At 40.4% G+C, this 23,892-nt stretch overlaps 1 long non-coding RNA gene across 2 annotated transcripts in view; it reads left to right on the top strand.

The window, feature by feature from the left end:
- Positions 1 to 23,892, top strand: part of LOC103103093 (uncharacterized) — a 107,735-nt gene that overhangs the window by 20,049 nt on the left and 63,794 nt on the right. For both annotated transcript variants that reach the window (XR_008914673.1, XR_008914674.1), the window contains 3 exons: positions 3,751 to 3,862; positions 7,895 to 7,944; positions 8,335 to 23,892. The exon at positions 8,335 to 23,892 is cut by the window's right edge and continues 23,576 nt beyond it. This is a non-coding gene — a long non-coding RNA (uncharacterized LOC103103093). The remainder of the gene's footprint in view (positions 1 to 3,750; positions 3,863 to 7,894; positions 7,945 to 8,334) is intronic.

The following is a 23,892-nucleotide window of genomic DNA, read 5'->3' as shown; positions in this document are numbered from 1 at the left end:
AGCTATCACTCTTTGTGGATGATATGAAGGTCTACTTAAAAATCCTAGAGAATGAACTAAAAAGCTAATGGAAATAATCCACATCTTTAGCAAAGTTACAGGATGCAAAATAAACCCACATAAGTCATCAGCATTTCTATAGATCTCCAACACATCTCAGCAGCAGGAATTAGAAAGAGAAATTCCATTCAAAATCACCTATATTGTCTAATAAAATACTTAGGAATCTATCTGCCTAGACAAACACAGGAACTATATGAACACAGAACTACAACTGGATCCGAGCTATTGGAAAAACATTAACTGCTCATGGGTAGGATGAGCTAAAATAATAAAAATGACCATCCTACCCAAACTTATCTATTTATTTAGTGCAATACCCATCGAACTTCCAAAAAACTTTTTTACTGAATTAGAAAAAAACCATAACAAAGTTCATTTGGAGGAAGAAAACATCAAGGACATCCAGGGAAATAATAAAAAAATACAAAGGAAGGTGGCCTTGCAGTACCAGATCTCAAACTATATTATAAAGCAGTGGTCATCAAAACAATTTGGTACTGGCTAAGGGAGAGAATGGAGGATCAGTGGAATAGACTTGGGGTAAGTGACCTCAGCAAGACAGTCTATGACAAGCCCAAAGATCCTAGCTTTTGGGACAAAAATCCACCATTTGATAAAAACTGCTGGGAAAATTGGAAGATAGTGTAGGAGAGATTAGGCTTGGATCAACACCTCACACCCTACCCCAAGATAAATTCAGAATGGGTGAATGACTTGAACATAAAGAAGGAAACGATAAGTAAATTATGTGAACACAGAATAGTATACATGTCAGACCTTTGGGAAGGGAAATATTTTAAAACCAAGTAAGACTTAGAAAGAGTCACAAAATGTAAAATAAATAGTTTTGACTACATCAAATTAAAACGTTTTTGAACAAACAAAACCAATGTAACCAAAATCAGAAGGGAAATAAACTGTGAAACAATCTTCATAACAAAAACCTCTGACAAAAGTCTAATTACTCAAATTTATGAAGAGCTTAATCAGTTGTACAAAAAATCAAGCCATTCTCCAACTGATAAATGGGCAAGGGACAGGAATAGGCAATTTTCAGTTAAAGAAATCAAAACTATTAATAAGCACATGAAAAGTATTCTATATCTCTTATATTCAGAAAGATACAAATTAAAACAATTCTGAGGTATCACTTCACACCTAGAAGTTTGGCTAACATGACAGAAGCGGAAAGTGATGAATGCTGGAGGGGATGTGGCAAAGTTGGGACATTAATTCATTGTTGGTGGAGTTGTGAACTGATCCAACCATTCTTGAGGGTAAGTTGGAACTATGCCCAAAGGGCGATCAAAGTCTGTCTACCCTTTGATCCAGCCATAGCACTGCTGGGATTGTACCCCAAAGAGATAATAAGGAAAAATACATGTACAAGAATATTCATAGCTGCACTCTTTGTGGTGGCAAAAAAAAATGGAAAATGAGGGGATGCCCTTCAATTGGGGAATGGCTGAACAAATTGTGGTATATTTTGGTTACGGAATACTATTGTGCTAAAAGGAATAATAAAGTGGAGGAATTCCATGGAGACTGGAACAACCTCCAGGAAGTGATGCAGAGTGAAAGGAGCAGAATCAGGAGAACAAGGTACACAGAGACGGATACACTGTGCCACAATCGAATGTAATGGACTTCTCCATTAGTGGCAATGCAGTGATCCTGAACAATGAAGAGGGATCCATGAGAAAGAACACTATCCACATTCAGAGGAAAAACTGTGAGAGTGAAAACATCAAAGAAAAACAACTGCTTGATGACTTGGGTCCAAGGGGATATGATTGAGGATGTAGACTTTCAATGAACATACTAGTGCAAATATCAACAACATGGAAAAGGGTTCTGATCAAGGACACATGTAATACCCAGTGGAATTGCACATCAGTTATGGGAGGGGTAGGGGGGGAGGGGAGGAAGGAATAGAAAATGATATTTGTAACCAAGGAATAATGTTTGAAATTAACCAAACAAAAAAATAATGTTTAAAAAATCAAAAGAGAGGATTCAGTATTTCTTGGTGTATTTTGATATTAATCAATCAAGAAATAGTAGATAAACATTTATTTAGTACCATGAAAAATCAAGATCATTTTCCTATCTCAGATCATTTTCCTACCTACAAGCCCTCTGTCTGAATGGGAGGCACCATCCTGGCCTCCCTGTCTATATTCTAGCAGATGTAGACCAGTAAGGCGGTATATGACAAATCTGGGCTTCTCATTGTCTATAAACGATGATTTTAGTAATGAAATTGCTTTGTGTGTGTTTGTGTATGTGTGCATGTGTTTGTGTTTTGTACGTGTCCCCGGACTTTAAAACTGTAACAATAAAAACAACAGGCCCTCTAAGTATGATGAAGGCAAACATTTGCCAAAGTTCCATAATTTATCTGTACATTTATTCTGTATATTTGAAAAAGATTAAATTTTTTTCAAATACTAGTTTTCAGTGTTGTGTGATGCATTGTTATTTGCCTCCATGAAGGTTATCTTGTTCCCAAAAGGAACTAATTATATACATTCAGACAAGGGGGAAGGGGAGGGGAATAGAGGGGAAGGTAAGAGAATAAGCACTTACTATATGAGAATATATAAGGGAATAACACCTACTATATGCCATCCACTTGTGCTAAGAATTTTTTTACAAATAAGGAGTAGTCTTGCTGATATGTAAATTGTGTAGAGTACCAGCACCTACAAAAAGCTCTCATGTGGGTTTTATCTCCTGTGGAGTGGATCTAAAGACTGAGGGGCAATGGGTAAAGGTTAAGAAGTAGAGAGAGAGACATAGATTGAACAAACAGACAAGGAACACAGAGAAGGAACTTCAGAGTGTCAGCAGGTCAGCACCAAGAGAGAGTCAGAGAGCTCTGACCATGCTGCACTGACTTATTATAGGTTTTCAGGACTAGGGGTTTTGGGGATATCAATCATACAAGTGAAACAACAAAAGTATTCACATAATATTAGGTCCAATTACAAGATGAAGGAATGAGTGCATACACAATTGTATAGCCAGGTGCCCAGGAAAGAAGCTCATCTGAAAGTCCTTCCTGACTTGAGTCAAACCTTCTTCTTCCTGGAATGCTGGCCCAAACCTATTCATATGTTAAGTGTAGATCTTTGACACTTCAAAGGACCTTTACAAATAGTTTGCAAGCTTTCAGGCTGCAGATAATAATAGAGGCTTAATTTTTAAGTTCAACAAAATTTAAGTCCAATCCAATTTAAGGATTCAGAAATCAATCCTGTGAAATATTAGAAATAGATCTATAAGTCTGGTCCATGAACACTTTGCTCATTAGAGTCAACTTTTGAATACGTCTTTAATATCTTCAGGATTTGTTATAACTGAAACCCTTCAATTTGGTAATCCTTTTAAAAACATGTTTTTTATCTAGCACCTTAATACTCATTCTTTTAAAAAATGTTTGAGCTATAATGGCACTGTCCTTTGCCTCCTTTTGGATACCCTTCATGTGTGCATGTGCACGCACACACACACACACAGACACACACACACACACACACCAATGGATGAACTCTATTGGTTGGCCATCCAGCTGTATAGCAAAATCTTGATAATAGACATTCTTCATCCACTTGGGTTTTCCTTCATGAATAGTGAGTTCAAATGTGTTATTTTTAACTTAATGATCTCTTCTATCACTTGCAGAAGTGTTCCAGTGCAATCTGCAAAATGTCAGATTCCAAGAGAGCAGAAAACCTCTTCATTTCTAGAGAATTCCTCCTCATTTTGGAGCCTGTGTAGGATCTCCCGTTAAGAGGTGAGTGTCTTTGGAGAATATACCTCTCTCTCTGTTTGTGCCTCTCAAAATTTTATCATTTGAGAGTTGTTGAACAAGGTTACCTCTGTTGTTATGCCTTGCAAAGAATCTTTCATACCTTTCATATGTGGATGAGAAACACTTGGTTGAAGAGAATCTTTCAGGCAGTGTTTTGCTCATTTATATTACACAAATAATAATACTGGTGAGATATAGTATTCCATATGTTTCAGTCCACAATGTGATGGTACCAATGTAGTCACTGTGGATTCTTTGTTGAAGAAACCTTGCCTGTTCATTACAAATATCTTTATAAAAACTGCCTCCAATGCATCTGTAGACGACAGTTATTAAAAAAATATTCTATAAATGGGAGAAGAGGTATATGGATTGGTAGGTGTTGGTGTACCTTGACTTATGTCGTTTCTTATTCGTCAAGAGTATTTCGTTATATTCTCATCCCATAATTCTCTGAGCCATTTAAAAAAATTATAACCACTTATTTTATTACCATTTGTTTATACAACCAGAAAAAGTGTTGCCTGACTTTTTTTTGCTACATTGTGGTGCCTTTCTTTATGTTTCTGAGGTCCTTGGTGCATATCCGAAGCAGTGAAATTGCTAGGTCAAAATTATGAGCAGTTTAGTGATTTTTATGGCATACCTCCAAATTATTTTCCACAACAGTCAAACCAATTCACAACTCCACTAATGGTATATTAGTGTGCCTGTTTTTCCACAGCTTCTCCAGCACGGATCTTTTCTATGTTTTATCACTTTTGAAAAATTGAGGAGCATTAGGTGAAAACTCAGCTGTGTCCTCTAGCCATCCTTTATTTAATTCATAAATATGTCTTAAACTGTGATTCTCTGAACTGAGTTCAGTATTCCAGATGACAATAATAACAACTGTCATTTGTATAGAGCATAGAATATGATAGGCAATATGCTAAGTGCTTTACAATGATTATCTCCGTTGATCTAGGACAAGATATGGCAGGACTCTAATATGTTGTACTATTGTATATAGTAGAAGAGGTCAAGGGCAATGCATAACAATATAATTTCTTCCTAGTCCTTGACACAGTCCCGTCCCTGTCTTAATGCATCTCAAGACATCACTGGCTCTTTCTGACTACCATACCACACCTCCTCATTCTGTAGAAGAATAAAATGAGACCCAGAGAGAGGTTTATTGATTTGCCTAGGGTCACCCACAAAGTATTTGCTCCTAAGTCTTGACTCTGAATCCATTTCTTTTCCACTCCTCCACACTGCCTCTCATTGGAAAACTCCACTTTTCTCTTCCATTCACCATGATCTTTATTCCTAGCCCAGTTTGGCAGAACAGACAAGGCCCATACTCCCAAGTAGCTCTGTCACAATATTTTGTCTTCTAAAGGCCTGATTTACTCCTGCCTAATGAATATGCTTTGCTCCTAATGCTGACAAAATGGACTGCTAAGGTTCTTAATTTCAGATCTGCTTGGGATGTAAAAGAAAGGAACAGTGTGAGGGCAATGCCTAGGGAGATAAAAATGGGAAGGGGAAAGTAACCAGGAAGGCAGATGTTTGCCTTAGATAGTAGCAGAGTAGGCCCAGCTCATGGTTTTGATAGTTTCCTAGTCTAATCAAAGGTGGTTTGGTCCTTCTTCCTTGGGTCCTGAGCTCAAAGCCCCTCATTTTACAGAGGAAGGGGCAGAAGTCTGTAATGGATAGTGGATTTGTTTAAGGTCACACAGTGAATTTGGGGGAGTAGATCCCTTAGTGCTTTGATGTAACTAACCAGTCACCAGGTTTTTATTAAGTGCCTCTTATTCTCTCCCTTTAGGATATAAGCTCCTTGAGGGAAGGGATGTTTTTTCATTTTTCTTTGTATCCCAAGGGCCTAGCAAGGGGCCTAACTCATAGGAGGTACTGACGGAATCTTTGTTGAATTATTGGTATATGTTAGCCCAATTTTAAGTGATGGGCATGTAGAAACAGAAACAAAACAGTCCCTTTCCCCAGAAGGTTACATGCTATGGGAGGAGATAACATGCAGACATATAATGAATATAAATTATATACAAAAAAATACAAGGTAATGGTGGGGGGGATATGAGCAGCTTTTGGGGAACCCCAGGGAAGACCTAATGAAGAAGATAGAGGATGACCTGAGCCTCAAAGGAATCTGTGGATTCCAAGAGTTATATATGAGGAAAGTGTGCATTCCAGGGGTGGGCAACAATCTTGGTAAAGGGCAGGAGACAGGTGATGCAGAAGGAAGTATGAGAAGGCCACTTTGGTTTGGCCACACATTATGGGAACAGGGGACATGAATAATAAGTTTTGGAAAGGTAGGTTGTAGTCAGGTTGTGAAGGGACTGAAATGCCCAACAGAAAGAACTTGCCTGTCATATCAACAGCAGAGGAACTGTATGGCCAATCCCATGCTTTAGGAATAACCTTCTTTGGGTGGTCAGATTGGAGAGGAGAGATACCTGAGACAAGGAATCTGTTGCAAGGGCCTTTCCCTCTGCCCATTACCCCCAGAGTAGTCTATTTTTGGAATCCTAGCATACCTGAATTAGAAAGGACCTTGTATGGCCTCTGGGTTAAGCCGCACAGACTTAGAACAACCTCTATGATATCTCTAACACACGATCATCCAGTCTGCTTGTAAGTGTCCCTTTGGTGAAGGAGAAGCCACCATTTCCCTTTTGCCTAGTTTTTAGAACCACTGGTAATCTGTCCTTCTCCAGATCTCTCAACTACTCACAGCCTCACTTTTCTCTTCTGTAGATAGAAAATGTTAGTCCTATGGACCACTGGAGAGGGAGAAGAGAGACAAAAGTAAGGGATCACTGAGGGAAAAGAGAGGGAGAAATTAATGGAAGGGAAGGCACCACTAGGGATGGAAAGTTCCTGTCATGGTGGGTTGGGTCGTATTCTATCAACTTGAAGAACTACTTGAGTTCACATCCTGCCTCAGTCATGTACATCTGTGTGACCTTGGACAAATCTTTTGACCTCTCTCAGCCTCAACTTCTTCCAGTATAAAATGATGGAATTTGACAACCTCTTGGATTCGTCCCAACTCTATGATGCTATGAGTAACTGAAAGAGAAGGGAGAACCTCCATGAGTAATTAGAGGGGTTAGAGGAGACTGAGAGTTAAAGGGGAAAAGCTTTGAGGAGGGAAGAGAGCCAGAGTAAAAGGACCTCTGCCTTTAAGGGAGGGAATTGAGGATTATAGAATGAGGCAGCTAGGTCTCTGAAGGGACCTCTAATAGAAGTCAGTAGGCTCTGAATGCCAATCTTGACTCACAAACTAGGCTGTGCTACCCTGCACATAACTCATTTAAACTCCTCTCAACCTCAGTTCCTTTCACTCTAAAATAATAAAGTTGGGCTCAGTGATCATCATGGAGGTCTCTTGAAACTATAAATCTATCATCCTCTGATCATGATACAGAAAAAAAGGAAATACCACTTGGTATGGATGGGGTGGAGTGAAAGAGACTGCAATAGAGAAGAAGGTTTTTGAGGAGGGTAGAGAAAAGGGAGGAGCATGGACAGAGAAAAGGGAGAAAATCCAAGGAAAGGAGATCTGGGGGTAAGGGAAAGATGGAAAGGTTAGGTGATAAGAAAAAGAAGCCAAAGAGTCAGAGTTGGACTGAGACAGAATAAGAAAGAAAGAGGAAGTCACACACAGAACAAGAAACAGAGATAGATAAAGAGAGATAAGAGAGAAAGAGAGGGGAAGAGAGAGAAAACACCCAGGAAAAGAATGTTTGGTTCAGCTGATTTTGTCAAGTCTTCTCTTTAGTCAGGTTAGCTTGTGGCTTATCAATTTTAATAATATTTTCAAAGAAGTAACTTTTATTTATAAATTATATCATTTTTGCCCTGCAGTATATCTTTTTCTGCTCTAATAATCTCAAATTTTGGGCTTCTTTTAGTATTATTTCTTTGTTGACTTTCTAATTTAAAAAATGAACATACATGTTATTAATTCTAACTTTTTAATCTTGTTAATGTATATTTAAGGTGTCAACCTTTGTCTTGAAGACTGCTTTGGATGCATCTCTCAAATTCAGGTACGTTGTCTCATCATTATCATTCACCTTCATATAAATATTGTTTCTCTCTCAGATTTGTCCTTTGATCAAATTAGTATTTAGAATTTCATTGTGAAGTCTTCAGTTTGGTTTGGGTAGAAAATGTGGCCGTGGGAGAAAGTGAAGAGACCACTTTGGTGGGAGGTTGAAAGATACTGGAAGGAACAGAGGGACAATTTTTTTTAAGTGGACAATAGAAGATGGTAGGGAGGTAGTTGGGTGTCAGGGTAGATTGTTATATGTCCTTCATTCTCAAAAAGGACTGATGACATCATGGGATATCTTGACTTATATGTCTTGACTTGTGCCTGAATTGGATTCAGGAGAGGCCATGTTGCAGAAAGTTTTCAGTTTCACTCTCTCTTCCAGTCATCAATGTCCAGTGGCAAGAGAAAAGACAAGAGGATGGTGATCGCCTGGGATGCCGTGGATGACTTTCACATCTTCAATGTTTGACCAAGTTCTAAATGCTCTATTTCACCTGCTTCAGCCACCTGTATGGTCACTGAAGTACCCAGGTCTTATCCTCCCATTCCCTGGGCTGTGGGCAGAAAGTGATAGATCAAATACTATAGATAGTATAAGATTTAGAGTAGGATTTAGAAAGATTTGAGTTTGAATTCTGATTCACAAACCTTTTAGGTATGCAACCCTATAAGTCACTTATACTTTCTAAACCTCAGGTTCTTCAGGCTCTAAAATGTTGGGAATGGACTCAGTGGCTCATAATAATCCTTGCACTTTCAAATTCATGATTATATTGGTGATGGAGAGAGAAGAAAAGGCTATTTAGTATTTGGGTAGAAGGAAAGCAACTGCGAGAGAGTAAAATATCTTCTAAGGAGGGAGGGAATAAAAGGGAGAAAAGAATGGAGAGAGAATGGGGATGAAAAGTGATTGTATAATGTAAGTAGAGTAAAATTTAGACATATCTGAGATTGAACTCTACTTCAGAAACCTTCTACCACATAAGTCACTTATATTTTCTAAACTTTCGATCCTTTATTTCTACGATGTTGGGAATAGACTCGTTGTCCCTAATATTCTTTCCATTTCTAAATACATAATAATATTAGTGATGGAGAGAGAAGAAAAGTTCATTTAGTATTTGGATAGAAGGAAATTAATAGAGGCAAATACCTTGTATTGACAGAGAGAAGGAAAGAGGGGAATATGCAGGAGGTGAGGGCAGGGTAAGAGAGAAGAAGACAAGGGAATGGAGAGAGAGCATGAGCATTATGGAGAAGAATGAATAATAGAAGTAGGAGACCACAGGTGAGGGAGAAATTGGAAGGTAAAGGATAACTTAGTCTAGTGGGGAGAGGCAGCTGTGTCTCACAATGGAAAGAGAGCTGAACTTGGAGTCAAGACATTTGTGATAGAAACCTGACTCACAATGACAAGCTTTGTTACTCTGGGCCATTCATTTAGACTCTCTCAACCTCACTTTCCTCTTCTGTAAAAGAATGGGACTAGACTCCATGGCCTCACTGATGAAGACTTTAGAATCCTTCATAAATTGGATTTAAGGGAGGTACTATTGTGCAAAGACATCAACCTCACTCTAGTTTCCAGAGTCGTTGATGTCCAGGAAAAGAGAAAGGTGAAGACTATAGTTATGGTCCTTGATGCAGTGGATGACCTTGCCTTCGTTGATATATAACTAAGCTGGAAGAAATGCACAGTGCCAGATTCTGCTGCCTCTATGACTGTTGCAAGAAATTGTACTAATCCACCACTTCTGCCAGGAAAAGTCTTCACATGCCTGGGATTGATATCCCCTAACTCAGTGATGAATTTGAGGTCTATTGATTACCCTCAATGTGAGTTAGCTAGCCTAGTGAGAAAATTTACTGGGGTATTTCTACAGCTTCTGGTAGGCACAGATGAAGCCTACATGGCACATGGACACAAATGAGGAAAGCATATAAGAAAAGGAATAGGCAAGCCCTTATAGTACAGAAGTACTAGACTTCCCTGAATATCCCTATACCTCCTAGGAGGCAGATAAGTATAATTTGGTAGAGTTTTCAGTTGGAGTCAGAACTCCCTTGAGTTTGAATCTGAAAATCAACTAATGAAAAGTTGTTTTAGCTCAGGTGAGACACTTAACTTGTCTCAGCCACAATTTTCTCTTCTGTAAAACAATGGGCCTGGACTCAGCGGCCACTCTGATCTTAAGGATGAGAGGGAGAGTAAGAAAACCCATTTAGAATTTAGGATTGAGAAAAGAGTGATGGGTTTAAGGAGAATAGTCAATTAAAGAAGAAGGAGGTATAGAGGGAAGGGACCCTTGGGAATGGGATTTATAGACAATTTATCTAGGGATACAATTAAGTCTCCATGTTTGTAAAGTATTGTTGTTAGGAGTTAATAAAAGACCATAGTTCAAATCCTTCCTTGTAAATATTCTTGCTGGATGTGAGGCCCTGAGCAAGTTCAAGTGTCTAAGAATTTTTTCTGCCCTAAAATGATATACTTGGACTCAGTCCATTCCAGCTCTAATTTTATGATGACTACTAATAGCAATAAAAAGATGACTTACTAAATGTGAGGAAGAGCAAGGCAAAATACTTATGAGGAGAAGAGAGAGAAAAAGGGAAGGGCTTCTGGAGGCCAGAAGAAAGGCTGGGTGAAAGGAAAAGGACAGGTGGGCCTGTGGGGATAGTGAGTCAGATGGGCAGGTATCTAAATTAATGCAAAATTGCTTTTACATGAAGTTGGAAAAAATAAAATATTACATGAGGAAAAAAAGATGAAGAGCAATGGGGTTTGGGCACAGTTTGTGAAAAGATATAAATAAGTCTCCATGTTTATAATGCAACAATCTTGGGAGTCCATAAGACCTTAGTTCAAATGCTTCCTTGTTCATATTTTTACTAGATATGCGACTGAGGGCAAGTCACTTCAAGCATCTAAGCCTTTTTCCCCCTAATGCCCAAAATGTTGAACACCTAGAGTTCCTTCTAGCTCTGATTCTATGATGATATTGAGCAAGAAAGAGAACACCCTACTTTCTAGATGTGAGGGGGAGAGCAAGGCAAAAGACTTGCAAGGAGAAAAGGAAGGCAATGGAAAGGCTTGCTGAGGCCAGAGGAAAGATTGAGTGAAAGGGAAAGGACAGATGGGGAAGTGGGGATGTTATGTAAGAAGGGTAGTCTTCTAGAGACAGAATGATAGTGAGAGAGGGAGAGAAATAGAGATAGAGGGATAGAAAGAGATGAGTCAAAACGAGAAAGGAATTGAGTAAGAAAAATCAGCTTGGCAAAAGACAGGGCAATGATTGTAGTGGACAGTGAGGGACAGAAGTGATTTTCCAAAACAGAATGAGAACTGGAAAAGGAAATGAGAAATTTATACTTGGGAGGTGTTTGGGGTGGGTCTTTAGCTCATTAGTTGTTGTCCTTCATACTTGAAGTGGACCAAAATCACCTCACTGGTGATGACTTTTTTTCTCATTAAAATTTTCATTTAAGTGAAGTAGGACTGCACAAAGTTCTCTGCCTTACTCTAGGTTCCAGGATCAATGTCAAGTCCAGTGGAAAGACTAAAGTCAAGATGACCACTGATGGCCCAGGGTGTAGTGGATGACCTTGGCTTTCTCAGTGTCCAAACGAGCTCTGATTGCTCTACAGCTCTTGTGTATTCCATGGCTGTTGGCATAAATTATTCTCATCCTTCCCCTTCCCTCAGGGGAAGTCTTCACATGCCTTGGGTAGAAACTTCCCCAACTCATTGATGGGGTTTAGGTTTGTCAGTTATCCTCAACCTGGTTTTCACCAGCTTGCAGAGACTTTTTACCAAGGTGTGGCCACTGGGCACATGACAGCTTCTTGGCGCCACAGGTGACCAAAATGGAGAAACAGTCTCAGGGGCCTCCACCTCCAGCTTCCTTCAGAGCAAGCTTCTCAGAGCAAAACCTCTCCCACCACCCTAGTCCTCAGACCCCACTATCTTTAAGGAAACCATCCAAGTTCCCTCCTGTCAGTTCTCACATCTACCAATCACTGTCCTTGTCTTCCCTGTGCCCATGGTGACTCTAGCTTAACCCAGGACCTCCCAGAGGTCTGTGGCTTTGCACATATATGTTGAAGGTCATATTCTCAAATAATTAAATCTTGATCTTTGCTGCAGCTCTTCCTAAATCCTGTTACCCTGAGTAGGGTGGAGATTGGAAGTTCCAAGACCTGGTTCTGTCATTCCAAGTATCTCTATTGTATCAATTCTAAAATCAATCATGACTCAAAGAACTTCCTGTTCTATGCTTAAGCATAGGTCAAAGCCCTTTCCATTGTTCAGCAAAAGGTTTCTGTCCTAAAGTAATCTTAAGTAGGGAGGAGAAAGACCCTCCCATGCCAAGGGGGTTAACATTCCAATAGACTATCAGTAGGAAATTTTTCAAGTATGAAATTTCCCAATGGTGAAAGTTCCAACATTTATAAGTCTAAGAAATTTTAAGGTTTACAATCCCCCCTGATGATCATTGGGAGACTAGTCTCCCCATTGATCATTTAACATAATCATTTTGTAGTTCTAAATGTACTTCTAACTATAGATATACACAATATTCAATTTTCTAAGAGAAATTAGAATAGTGAGAGAGGAAATAGAAAAAGAAAAGAAAGCAAAACCAATGTTTTGCTAGGCGCATTGGCAGAAAGCCAAATTAGGGGCAGTCCCCTTTGGCATAAATGTGTACAATTATAATAAATGTTCAATCAAAAGTTCAGTCCAATCAATCATATCCAAAGTTCATTCTTGATCTTCTTGATGAAGTATAGGTTTTCGGCATCTTTCTGCAACAGTTCATTCTCTGGATATAAAAGTTTCAAGCTTCTTTCTTGAAGATCTTTTCTTGAACAGAATCAAAATCTTTGATTTTTTTATAACACTAAATTTTTAAACAAAATTCAAAATTCTTGGATTTTTATAAAAATTCAATCTCAAACAAAAAAAATTCAAAAATGAAAAAAAAATTCTTAGATTTTAAATTAAAATACAATCCCCCCTGAAATAAGTATTAAAAAATATCAAGTTTAGCTCAGAATGCAATGTTCAGTTATGGGGGTGTATGTGTCAATTATCAAAAGAATAGAAAAATAATCAAAGACATAAGAAAAATTCAAAATAGGCCTTGTATAGGTCCAGTTTAAATTAATTTCTATCCCACAAGTATGTAGGACAGAATGCAGTAATATTTCACTTAGCCATTTGTAGCCAAGACTACAGGAAGTTGCCATAATATAAGAAGAAAAGAATTCTGTTTTGATGGGGAAATGTCATTCCTTTGTCTGATTTTTTTTCAGGGACATAGGGAGCCAGCATGATAGTCAAGCTTTGTACTTGTTTCAGTACTTCGTAAAGAGTGTAGATACAAGGAAGTCCTACGACTTAAACATAAGTTAAGCGTCGCAACCTTGAGTCTCACTTTAATATTTCTTGTGTGCTCTATTGGCACTATTCAGGTTTAGTCTGTGCTCCTTGTTTTTATCCCTTTTCCTGGAATCAGACACAAACATTAATCCCAGTCCTATAATATTTTATCAATAAATATCAGGTTCCCATAGTTTAAAGCTTTTAGGCATATATTGATATTATAGCAAGAGTATATATATTAACTTGTATTACTGCAGGAAAAAATAATATTAATATTAATTATGTGTACCTTCAGTACAAAAAATGAGAAAAAAAATCAAATATTTTGATCAAAAAATAAAAGAAAAGAAATAAGAAAAATAAGAAAAAATCAGTAATTCAATATATTCTTGAAAAAACAGCATCCATTTGTCTATGGATTATTATCTCCAATTCATATGATAAGATAGAGTCACAATTCATATGATAGGATACAGTCAATCAGTCTCAGCAGAAGATGCTTTCTTCACATGTGAGCAGTGAATCCAAGAGTCCCTTTCTCCAATCTTTATAGATGTTGGAGTAGTTAATAATATTTGGAATGGTCCTTCTCATGAAGGTTGAGTTCCTCCAGTTCGCTTGAAATTCTTGATAGAAACTTTATCTCCTGGGTTCAGGTCATGCAGAGAAAAGTATAATGGTCCGGCTTGTACTGCAGCTCCGGATTCATGAAGTTCACGTAGTTTGTGCTGTAACTCCTGTATATAGGAAGCAATAGTAATATCTCCCCCTAAGCTGGGGAGAAAGGCTTAGCCTGTATAGGCGGATGTCCAAAAAGCATCTCAAATGGTGAAATATGTAAGTCTCCTCTAGGCCTGCTTCTAAGATAAAATAGGGCCAGAGGGAGAATTTCAGGCCATTTTAAATGGGTCTCAGTGCATAATTTGCCAATCATAGTCTTAAGTTCTTTGTTCATTCTTTCCTACTATTTGGAGAGGAGAAAAAGAACTGAAAAAGGTTAATTAACATCAACAAAATCAATACAATCTGAGAAGAATCATCTTCATTATACTGGGAAGTTCCCTGGGCACCCTCCTGAAGGGCACCTCTCTGAGGGTCATTAGCTCCTCAAGTATTTTTTGGACGAGCATCATTTCTCATATATTGTTGTTGAGTATTATCATTTTCTTCATTTGAAGAATTGTCATTATTTTCCCAATTCCTATTTCTATAATTCTGGTTTCTAAAGTTCTTATTTCTATATTCATTATAGTTATTTCCATAGTCATTATTATAAATTCTAGAATTCTGGTTTCTATAACCATTATCATCATTTCTATAGTTATTATTTCTAAAGCTATTATTAAACTGTGTATTCCTTCCAATCATCTTAAGAAAGGTTCTACATTCCATCATTTTGTGGCCCTTCTTCTCACAGAAGTGGCAAGTAATGGATTGATAATTTGATTTCTGGAGAGGGACAATTGTCGTTGGTTCATTATCATGCCCACTTTCTAATTTAGTTATCCTATCTATTAAATATATTATTTTTTTCTTCATTTCCTCCAAGTCATCATGGTAAGTGGCAGGTGTATATACACCAAAGGAGGAAAGGAGCCCTGAAAAAGGCTAAGAAGCCCTCACACCAGAGGTACTGGTCTTCTCAGAATACCCCATGCACCCTGGGTGGCAGTTCATTATCATTTGATAGAGTTCTCTGGTTGGAGTCAGAACCCTCTTGAGTTTGAATCTAAAATCAACTAGTGAAAAGTTGTTTTACCCCAGGTGAGACACTTAACTTGTCTCAACCAGTTTTCTTCTGCAAAACATCAGGACTAGACTTGATGGCCTCCAAGGTCCCTCCAGCTCTCTGATCATAGGGATGAGAGGGTGAGAAAAGAAAGTCCATTTTGGGATTTGAGTAGGAATACGCTTAGGAAGAATGATTGATTAAGGAGAAGAGTCATATGGAGGGAAGAGAGCAATGAAAGTGGATTTGGGGGGTGATTTGTAGAGAGATGCAACTAAAGCTCTGTGTATATGAAGCAGTGTTAAGTCCAAATGACATGAATTCACATGCTTCTTCACACATACATTCCTATTAGACATGTGACCTTGGCAAGTCACTGCAAGTGTCTAAACCTCTTTTTGTTCTGCCCTAAAATGATAGAGTTGGACTCAATGACCTCTAGAGTTCCTCCTGGCTCTAATTCTGTGATGATATTGGTTACAGCTAGACAAAGAAAAGATTTCTTTGTGAATGTGAGGGAGAACAAGGCAAAAGATTTGTGAGGAGAAGAGACAAAGGGAAGGGGTGGCTGAGGACAGGGGAGGGGTCTGCTGGGGTGTGGTGGGATATTGAGTCAGAAGGGTAGGTCTCTAAATGAGTGCAATAGTGCTGTTATGTGTACTTAGGAAAATTCTAAAATATGAAAGAAAGGGAAAAGATTAGGACATAAATTGCCACATAAAAGAGCAAAAAGTAACTGAGTGAAAAGGGGGTTAGAAAAAGATTGGAGGCAAGTTCAGTGGATGCATTCCAGCTTGAATTCTATGATGATACTGATGAGAGGGGGATAGGAAAAGACCAATTATTGGGTGAGATTTAGAGTAAGGAGATAAAGATGTTGAGTAGGAAATAAAGAGGTGGGGGGAGAGACAGACAGACAGACATACACAGAGAGAGTGCAAAATGAGAATGGCTTGACACATTCAAAGAAAATCAGAGAGAGATACAGGAATAGTGAGAGAAGGTGACACACACACACACACACACACACACAGAGAGAGAAAACGGTAAAGAGTAACAGTTAAATAGATAAAGGGCATCTGACAAGGGTAGAAGAAGCCAGCTTCTAGGTGCCATGGTGGTTAGAGTGCTCTACTTAGAGTTCTGTCATTGGGTTGAAATCCCACCTCAGCCTTTGACAAGCTGTGCTATTCTGCAAATGTCAGTTAGCCACCGTCAGCCTCAGGTTTCTCCTCACATCATTTCTAGGGCTATATTTGACAGTATCTCATGATACTCCACCTTTATGATCCTTTGGGTGCCAGAGATGTACAGTAGGAAGTTTACTTGGGTTTAACTAGGAATTGGGAGAGAGAAAGTTAGAATGAAGAAGGCATTGAGGATGAAAAGGAGACAGAAAGAAGCCTTTAAAGAAAGCAGAAGTGTGATAAGTGGAGGGAGTAAGAAGAGCAAAATAGCTAGATCTCTTAGTTCCATGATGACGAACCTATGGCACATGTGCACTCAGAGCCCTCTTCATGGGCACACATAGGGCCCTGGCTTGGCCAGCAGGGAGCCTGGCCCCACCCTCAAGGGCAGGGGTTGGGGCATTCTAAGAGGAGGTGAGCTTAACTCAGCCCTGGGCTTGGCTACTCCCTTCTATCCCACCTCCTCCAGACCCCCCAAGCTGAGCAGCAGTGTGGTGGCCACGCCCCATATGGCCCAGGGAGCTAAGGGTCTGCAGCAAGCACAGCACCCACCTCCCTCCAGTCCCTGGGAGCACAGCCGTGATGGTGCCCACGCCACTCTGCCCCCTGGAGAGGGGAGCCCATGCCCCTCTGGCTCCCTGAAGCAGAGCCATGGAGATGGCTATGCCCCTCCAGCTCTTGGAGCCCAGCTTCAGCAGGGAATGCAGTGCCCATACCCCTCCAGGCCCTGGGAGCTGAGGGGTGTGACTGGACCAGGGCTGGTAGCCTGGCCCTGCCCCCAAACCCAAGGGAAAGGTATGGGGCACTAGAGCCTCCTCACACAGCTGGCCCCTCCCACGGCCCCTTCCCTGAATGTAGGGGGGACACTGCATACAGTCAGGGTGTGGGGCATGCAATTGAGGGGCGGGGCATGGCATGAAATGGGGGGTGGGCACTGGTTGGAAGTCTGGGGTGGGGGTTGGGGGGTGGGTGAGCCATGGCACCGGCTTCCTAAAAAGTCCAAAAGCATTCCCCATCACTATCCTAGTTGATTCTTCTTAGAAGCCAAAATCAATTCGATTAGAGTGTCTAAACCTGCACCTACTCTTTTAATATGATGGAGTTGGACTCATGGCCCCAAGGGTGCAGGCCAAAGCTAAATCTGTGATCATAATCATGATTGAGGAAAAGAAAATGCACCATTTATTTATGGGTGGGAATTACAGTAAGGAGAAACACCATTAGAGGAGGAGCTAGAAAAAGAGATGTAGAAAAGGGGAGGTAGAGAGAGAAGCAGAGGGAGACAGAGGCAGAGAGAGAGAGAGAGAGAGAGAGAGAGAGAGAGAGAATGAGGGGAGAGAGGCCCTTTTGGAAGAAAATGAGGACTAGAGATCCGAAAAGTTGAGGGAGAGATCAAAGGGAAGGGCCAATTGGCAAATATAGAGAAGTCAGCTAGGTGTCATGGTGGTTAGAACACTACTTAGAGTTAGCTCTTTGGCTTGTAATCCCACCTCAGCTTTTGCCAAGCTTTGTTACTCTGAAGAAATCAGCTGACTGCTGTTAACTTCAGTTTTCTTCTCATTATACTTATCACCTGAATTGTATAGTTTCTAAAGACATGTCAACTCTCAGATCCCTATGTGATGAACAGAGGTATGTTTCCACAAGGGAGAGAGTTAGAAAGAGAAGTGAGAATTTTGCATATCAGAGGTGTCAGAGAGGTAGTTGATAGAGTCATTCAACAGAACAATCTGGTAAGAGCTCCTGAACTTTGAATCTGAACTCAGGTCCTGAAGAGTTGTTATGCCCCAGTCAAGTCATTTAACTGGTCTCAGCCATTTTTCTCTCCTGTAGAATGGTAGGGTTGGATATGAGGGTACCTCCAGCTGTACAATCCTGTAAGTGACAAAGGGAAAAGAAAGCCCTGGGGATATGGAACGCTGTGTGTGTGTGTTGGAATAGGAACCACAATAATTTTGCCATATCTTGATGGCCTAAAAATGTAAAAATCCTGCAACCACAATTGGGTTAATATTAGAAAATCCCCTTCTCCTATGCAGAGGAGGGAAAAGTCTCTCCCACTGATATTAAAACCACTTAGCATTCTTTGAAAATAGGCCATGCATTTTCATCCAAAATGGCTTCTTTGTCAATTCTAATGATATTTGCTCCCTTCCCCTTATCTCCTGTCCTGGAATAGAGAACTATATTCTTTTTTTCAGTGAGTCACTAAACATTTGTTGACCACCCACTGACACATGTCAGGCATCATGCTATATACTTTGGAGATGTAAAGGAAGGTAAAATATCTCTCTGTTGTTATGAAACTCATAGTCTAATGGTGGAGACAATGTGCAAACAGCTATGTACCAAAGAAGATATATATATAGACTTGATGAATTTGAAATACTCAAGAGAGGGAAGGCATTAGAATTGAGGCAGATCAGGAAAACCTTTCTATAAAAGGTAGAATTCTGGCTGAGACTTGAAGGAAGCTGAGGAAAATATGGATGAAGATGGAAACCATTGTAGGAATGAGGGAAAACCAGTGAAAACTCCGAGGGCCAGAAATGGACTTTTTTGTTCTAGGGAAAACAGCGAGGTCAGTGTCCCTGGGAATCGGAATGTGTGGATGGTAGAGTATAAGGGGGAAAAGACCAGAAAGGTGGCAGGTGAGGAAGGGCTTTGAATGTCAAGCAGAGGATTTGCTCTTTCATCCTGGAAATCTTCCAGTATTATTGAGTAGTGGATTTACTTGGTAGGTCTTGAATTTTGGAAGATCATTTGGATAGCTAGATGGAGAATGAATGGAGTAAGGAAAGAATGTAGGCAGGAAGACCAAGAAGAAAGCTATTTCTTTAGTCCCAACATGATATGATGAGGAGCTGCAAGAAATTGGTGGCAGTGTCAGAAGAGAGAGATGGCCAATGTTAAGAAGGCAAAATTGACAGGGCTGGGCATCAAGAATAAATTCTTTGGTTTTCACTGCCAATAGTTCCCTTTTTTCTCCAGTAACTAATCCCCTTCCTTCTCTCTCTTTGGTGCAGTATTTGCATTTTCCATCTCAAGCTGTAGAATGCCACTTATTGGTTTTGTATTCTGACGGCCTAAAAGTAATCAAAGCTAAATGTTGTCCTGCTCTTCCTGGATGGTAACCTTCCTTATCAGGCTAGTTAATAGGGTTGCTTTCTGTTTGGTTTTCTATCTTTGACCTAAAGCCACTGGCTTCTGGCTGACTGGAGTGCTTTTCCCAAGAGGCTGAGGGAATTTTGCCACAATTTGGGTTAGGAGGTAGCTGTCTGTGACTCATTTGAGCTGGTGGAGTGATGGGACACCTGGGATTGCTGGAGTGCGCACAAGGTACCCTTTTTACCTCCATTAACAGCCTCCCATGGTGCTTTGTCATCCTCCTACTCATTGGGTGGTAAGAGTCAGTTTGTCCAAATTTCTGTGTTCCAGTGGAGAGCAGAGTAAAACACATCTGAAGATTATGATGGGTTAGTTGTTTGTTGGTTGTGGCTTTACAGGAGGGAGTCCTGTCTGGGAGTATTGTCTTAGTTATGAAGCATTGACCAAAGCTAGGACTAGCTATCCTGGCACCTACACCTGCTTTCCTAGTTTTCTCTTAGGGAAGGCAGAAAGTAAGGTGACCCTCCTTTGACTGGTCAGTAAGAGGGCAGGACCTGAGAGATGTTGGTCTGAATCTGATGCTCCTTGACCTGGAGGGAAATCCTTCCCCAGAGAAAGTGACAGAAGAAGCCATTAGGTTGGGTTGCAAGTGTGTAAGAATGAAGATGGCCAGTGATTGTGTGAGTGAATGTATGAACTAGCAGGAGGCCTGTGGATGGATCTCCTCACAGTGAGAGTCCCTGACAATCACTGGTTCCTGAGTTAGCCTAGGGACAATCTATGTCTTTTTGTATATTATGTGGAGAATCCTATTGTCTTTAAATGTCTCCTATTGTGCAGCCTCTGGGGTCTGAAGCACCAGTTCAGCCTATGGGTAGATTCAACCAAATGAGAAACCAACAAGCCACCCATATAGTCCTGGATCATCTCTTGCCTCAATGTTTTCCTTTCTCAATTTCTGTTATGCCCATTGAGAAAGGACTTCGGAACAATGGGAAAAAAATCTTGTGTCCTGAGACTTGAGGAGAGAGTGAGCAGTGTTGCTTGTGCTTGTCTGTTCAGTGCTGTCAGCATTGTCTCTAATTTGTGTCTTTGGAAATCCAGCTGATCTTTTTCCTGTGGTCTGATCAGCCAAAGGGAAAAGGGTGAAAAAAAAACCGAGTTTCCACTGACATTCCTATATTCCTAATTCTGGCCAAGTTAGGAATACAGGAGAGAGAGAGAGAGAGAGAGAGAGAGAGAGAGAGAGAGAGAGAGAGAGAGAGAGAGAGAGAGAGAGAGAGAGAGAGAGAGAGATTGGGAGGATATTCTTTTCCCATTTTCAGAAATTTATAGAATTGCAAAATTATTAGAGAACAAATTTCTGCATGAAATGTCCATCTGGCAATGTGCATTACCAATTATGATGGCACAGTAGTATGTATATTCTTATATATGCTATGCTATCTTATTGAGTGTTTGGGTACAGATCCCCTTAGAAGTGCTAACCATGTATTACCTCTGTGTCTCTGAAGCCTCTTTCTATACCAGTTTCCTCATTTATAAGATGAAATTTCATAAGAGCTACAACTCAATATTATTCTGAGGATCAAATACTTAATTATCATTTGTTTAGGAAAGACCCTGGATCATTTTAAGGATTTAACAAATGCTTTCCCTCTTACATGATGGGATAAGTATCATTGGGTTGTAGGGATCCACTATAGTTTGAATCGGTGATATTTTTGTGCCATTGAAGAAAAGTGATGCCCACCTCTCAATTATGAGAAACAATCAGGTCTTGGGATCTGGGTAGGGAAGAGAGAGAAGGAAGGGATGAGACTGGATAGAGAAAAAGATTAATTGAAATGGAAGCACCATTAGATGGTTCCAATGCTTGATACAGAACTACACAGAGATGGAGAAACAGGAAGAGGAAAAGAGAAACACCAGGCCAAGGAGAACTCATGGCAATTGGTTGGAGAATGAGCCCAGAGGCCATGTTAGTGAAGCTTCATTTCAGTAGTGGAGTGGCAATGTAGTTACAATGAGTGAGAGAGTTTCCCTTGTTGATGGAGCAAATAGCCAAAGTTGAGGTGGAAAGATCAGGGTTTTCTCCATTAGACCTGAGGTTGGATCCCTTCTCAGTAATGGAGTACGGATGTTTTCCTTTGCCAGTCTGTCAGTGTGCCTCAGCTATAGCTTTGCCCTCCATCAAATGGTGTTAGGGGCCTTCTTTCCTGCAATTAAGTCAGAGTTCTAGGGTCTTGTGAAGTGAAGAGATGTAGAAAGACTTTGTGCACCAAACCTCACCCTAACCCTAAAATCATTCTCTTCCTTCCCTGCAGAGGGAAGAATTTCTGGCTTTCATGTAAGGAAGGCAATTTCACTGAGTAGAGGATTATCACACCGTAATAGAATTGGAGGTGGTTTACAAGATGTGTGTCCAATGCTTGTAAAAGTGGAGAAAAATGAGGAAAATACTTTTGCATTTGGCAGTTTTGCCATGATTCTGAGGTGTTTGAGAAAAATGTTCCAAATGTGCAGAAGAGAGAGCCAGGGGATGAGAAGGAAAGCAGCTCTGAAGGTGGTGTGAGACATGATTGGGAAGAAGAGAGGGGCAAGACTGAGAAAGGAGCAGTGAAGGAAGGACAGCGAAGCAGTGAATGAGGTGTGGGGAGAGGGGCAATTCTATGGTTGGCAGGAATCAGTCTGGTTAATCTGAGTCAGGAGAGAGAGGAAGAAACAGAGAGAGAGAATTTTGCCTCCCTAATGTCTTTTGATTATGCCTCCTTCTGTCCCCTGACACTGCCATTACCTTGGTGCTGGCCCTTATGACTTGGACCATTGTAGTAGCTGCTGGTGGGTGTGTCTGCCTCCAGTCTGCCCACTCCAATCCATCCTCCTTTCAGCCACTAAAGTGATTTTCCTGAAGTGCTGTTCCAGACTTGTCAGCCTGCCCCTCCTCCACTCAGTGGATTTCAGTAGCTCTCTATTGCCAACTGGAGGAAAGAGAAAATAGTCTCTTTGTAGCTCAAATCCAGCACAACTGCCCTTCCCCCATTGCCAGGCTCCTAATACCAGGCCAGCTCCCTGACTCACTCTGCAATGCAGGCACGTTGTCATCCTGCTCTGCCTTGAATATGGCACTAGCTGTCAACAATGAGTATTTCCCTGGCTTTTCCCCAGGACTCCAATGCTCTACCTAATGCTCAGGTTGTATGATGGATAGTCTACTGTACTGGGAGTCAAGACTCTTTGAGTTCCAATTCTGACTCACACATTGTCACCATCCATGTTACCTTGGCCAACTCAGGTAGCTTTAGTCAGCCTCAGCTTCCTCATCTGTAAAAAGATGAGGCTGGACTCTGGGTCCCTAAGGTTTCTGTAGCTCTATAAATGGATGTTTCAGAGAGAGAACCCAAAGAAATCCTTAGAATTAGTGTTAGAGATAGAGAACAAGAGGAAAGGTATTTATTTAGTTGGTATTCTTCATCCTTAAAGAGGATGAGAATGACATCACCATGTCTAGGTCAGTGTAGAGTTTTTCTGACTTTGGACTCATCAGACCAATGGGAGTTCAAAGGCTCTAACATAGTTTGGGCACAAGTAGCCCATGAAAATTTGGGATGGAGAGTTATGCAAATGGGCACATCACAGGTTTCTTTGAGGGAAGCTAGCAGTGAGGAATAGATAGAAAGAAGGGAGCACTAGACATGAGTGTTGGGGCACTATTTCAAGTGACCCAGCTTGATCTCCTAAAGGACAGAACAGTGTCGTCAAGGATCATGATGATCTGAGATCGATTTCTGATTCCCAGCATGCTTACTAAATGTGTGGTGTTGGGGAAAACCCATACATAATCTAAGGTACTTTCTTCTTCTCAGACATGATGGAGTTGGACTCAGTAGTCCTTAAGGTCCAATTCATCTCTATTTGATTTTTTGGTGACAGAGCAAAAATGAAAAGTTAGCTTCCTGTGGGATCAGAGTGACAACAAAACTAAGAGGTTCTGAGTAGCACAGAGAGTTAAAAATAGATATTTCTGTGGACAGCCATATTTCTGGGCAATTCAGTTAGTGTCCAAGATTTTTCCTTCAGTGATACTTTAATGGACTTGGTCTCAGTGGTCCCCAGTGTTCCATCCAGGTCTAAATCTATGTTCATGTTGTTGATATTGAGAAAAAGAAAAGATAAGTTACTATTGGGTGGGAATAAGCAGAAGGGAAAAAATCGTTTGTAGGCAATAGAGAGAAAGGAAGAGTGAAAGAGACTGAGAGGAAGTAGAAAAAGAAGACAGGGAGAGAGGGAACACCACTACATTGGACAGAGTGCAAGTATAGAAGACCACAGATGGAAGGCCTCCAATAAGTGACACACAAAGGTTATAGATCGTTGGGCCTAGTGAGGGAATATATCTATGTGTTTTAATGGCTAGAGGACTACATGTGTAGTGAAGACTTTCTAAATTTGAGTCCTGAAATACACTGCCAAGCTGTTACCCAGCTAATTGATAGAGATTCTTTCAGACTATGTTTTGACCTCTCT

This window comes from Monodelphis domestica, chromosome X (assembly GCF_027887165.1).
Source record: "Monodelphis domestica isolate mMonDom1 chromosome X, mMonDom1.pri, whole genome shotgun sequence".
NCBI classification, from domain to species: domain Eukaryota; kingdom Metazoa; phylum Chordata; class Mammalia; order Didelphimorphia; family Didelphidae; genus Monodelphis; species Monodelphis domestica.
Note: the sequence above shows the minus strand (reverse complement) of the source record. Positions and strands in the feature narration are given on the sequence as shown.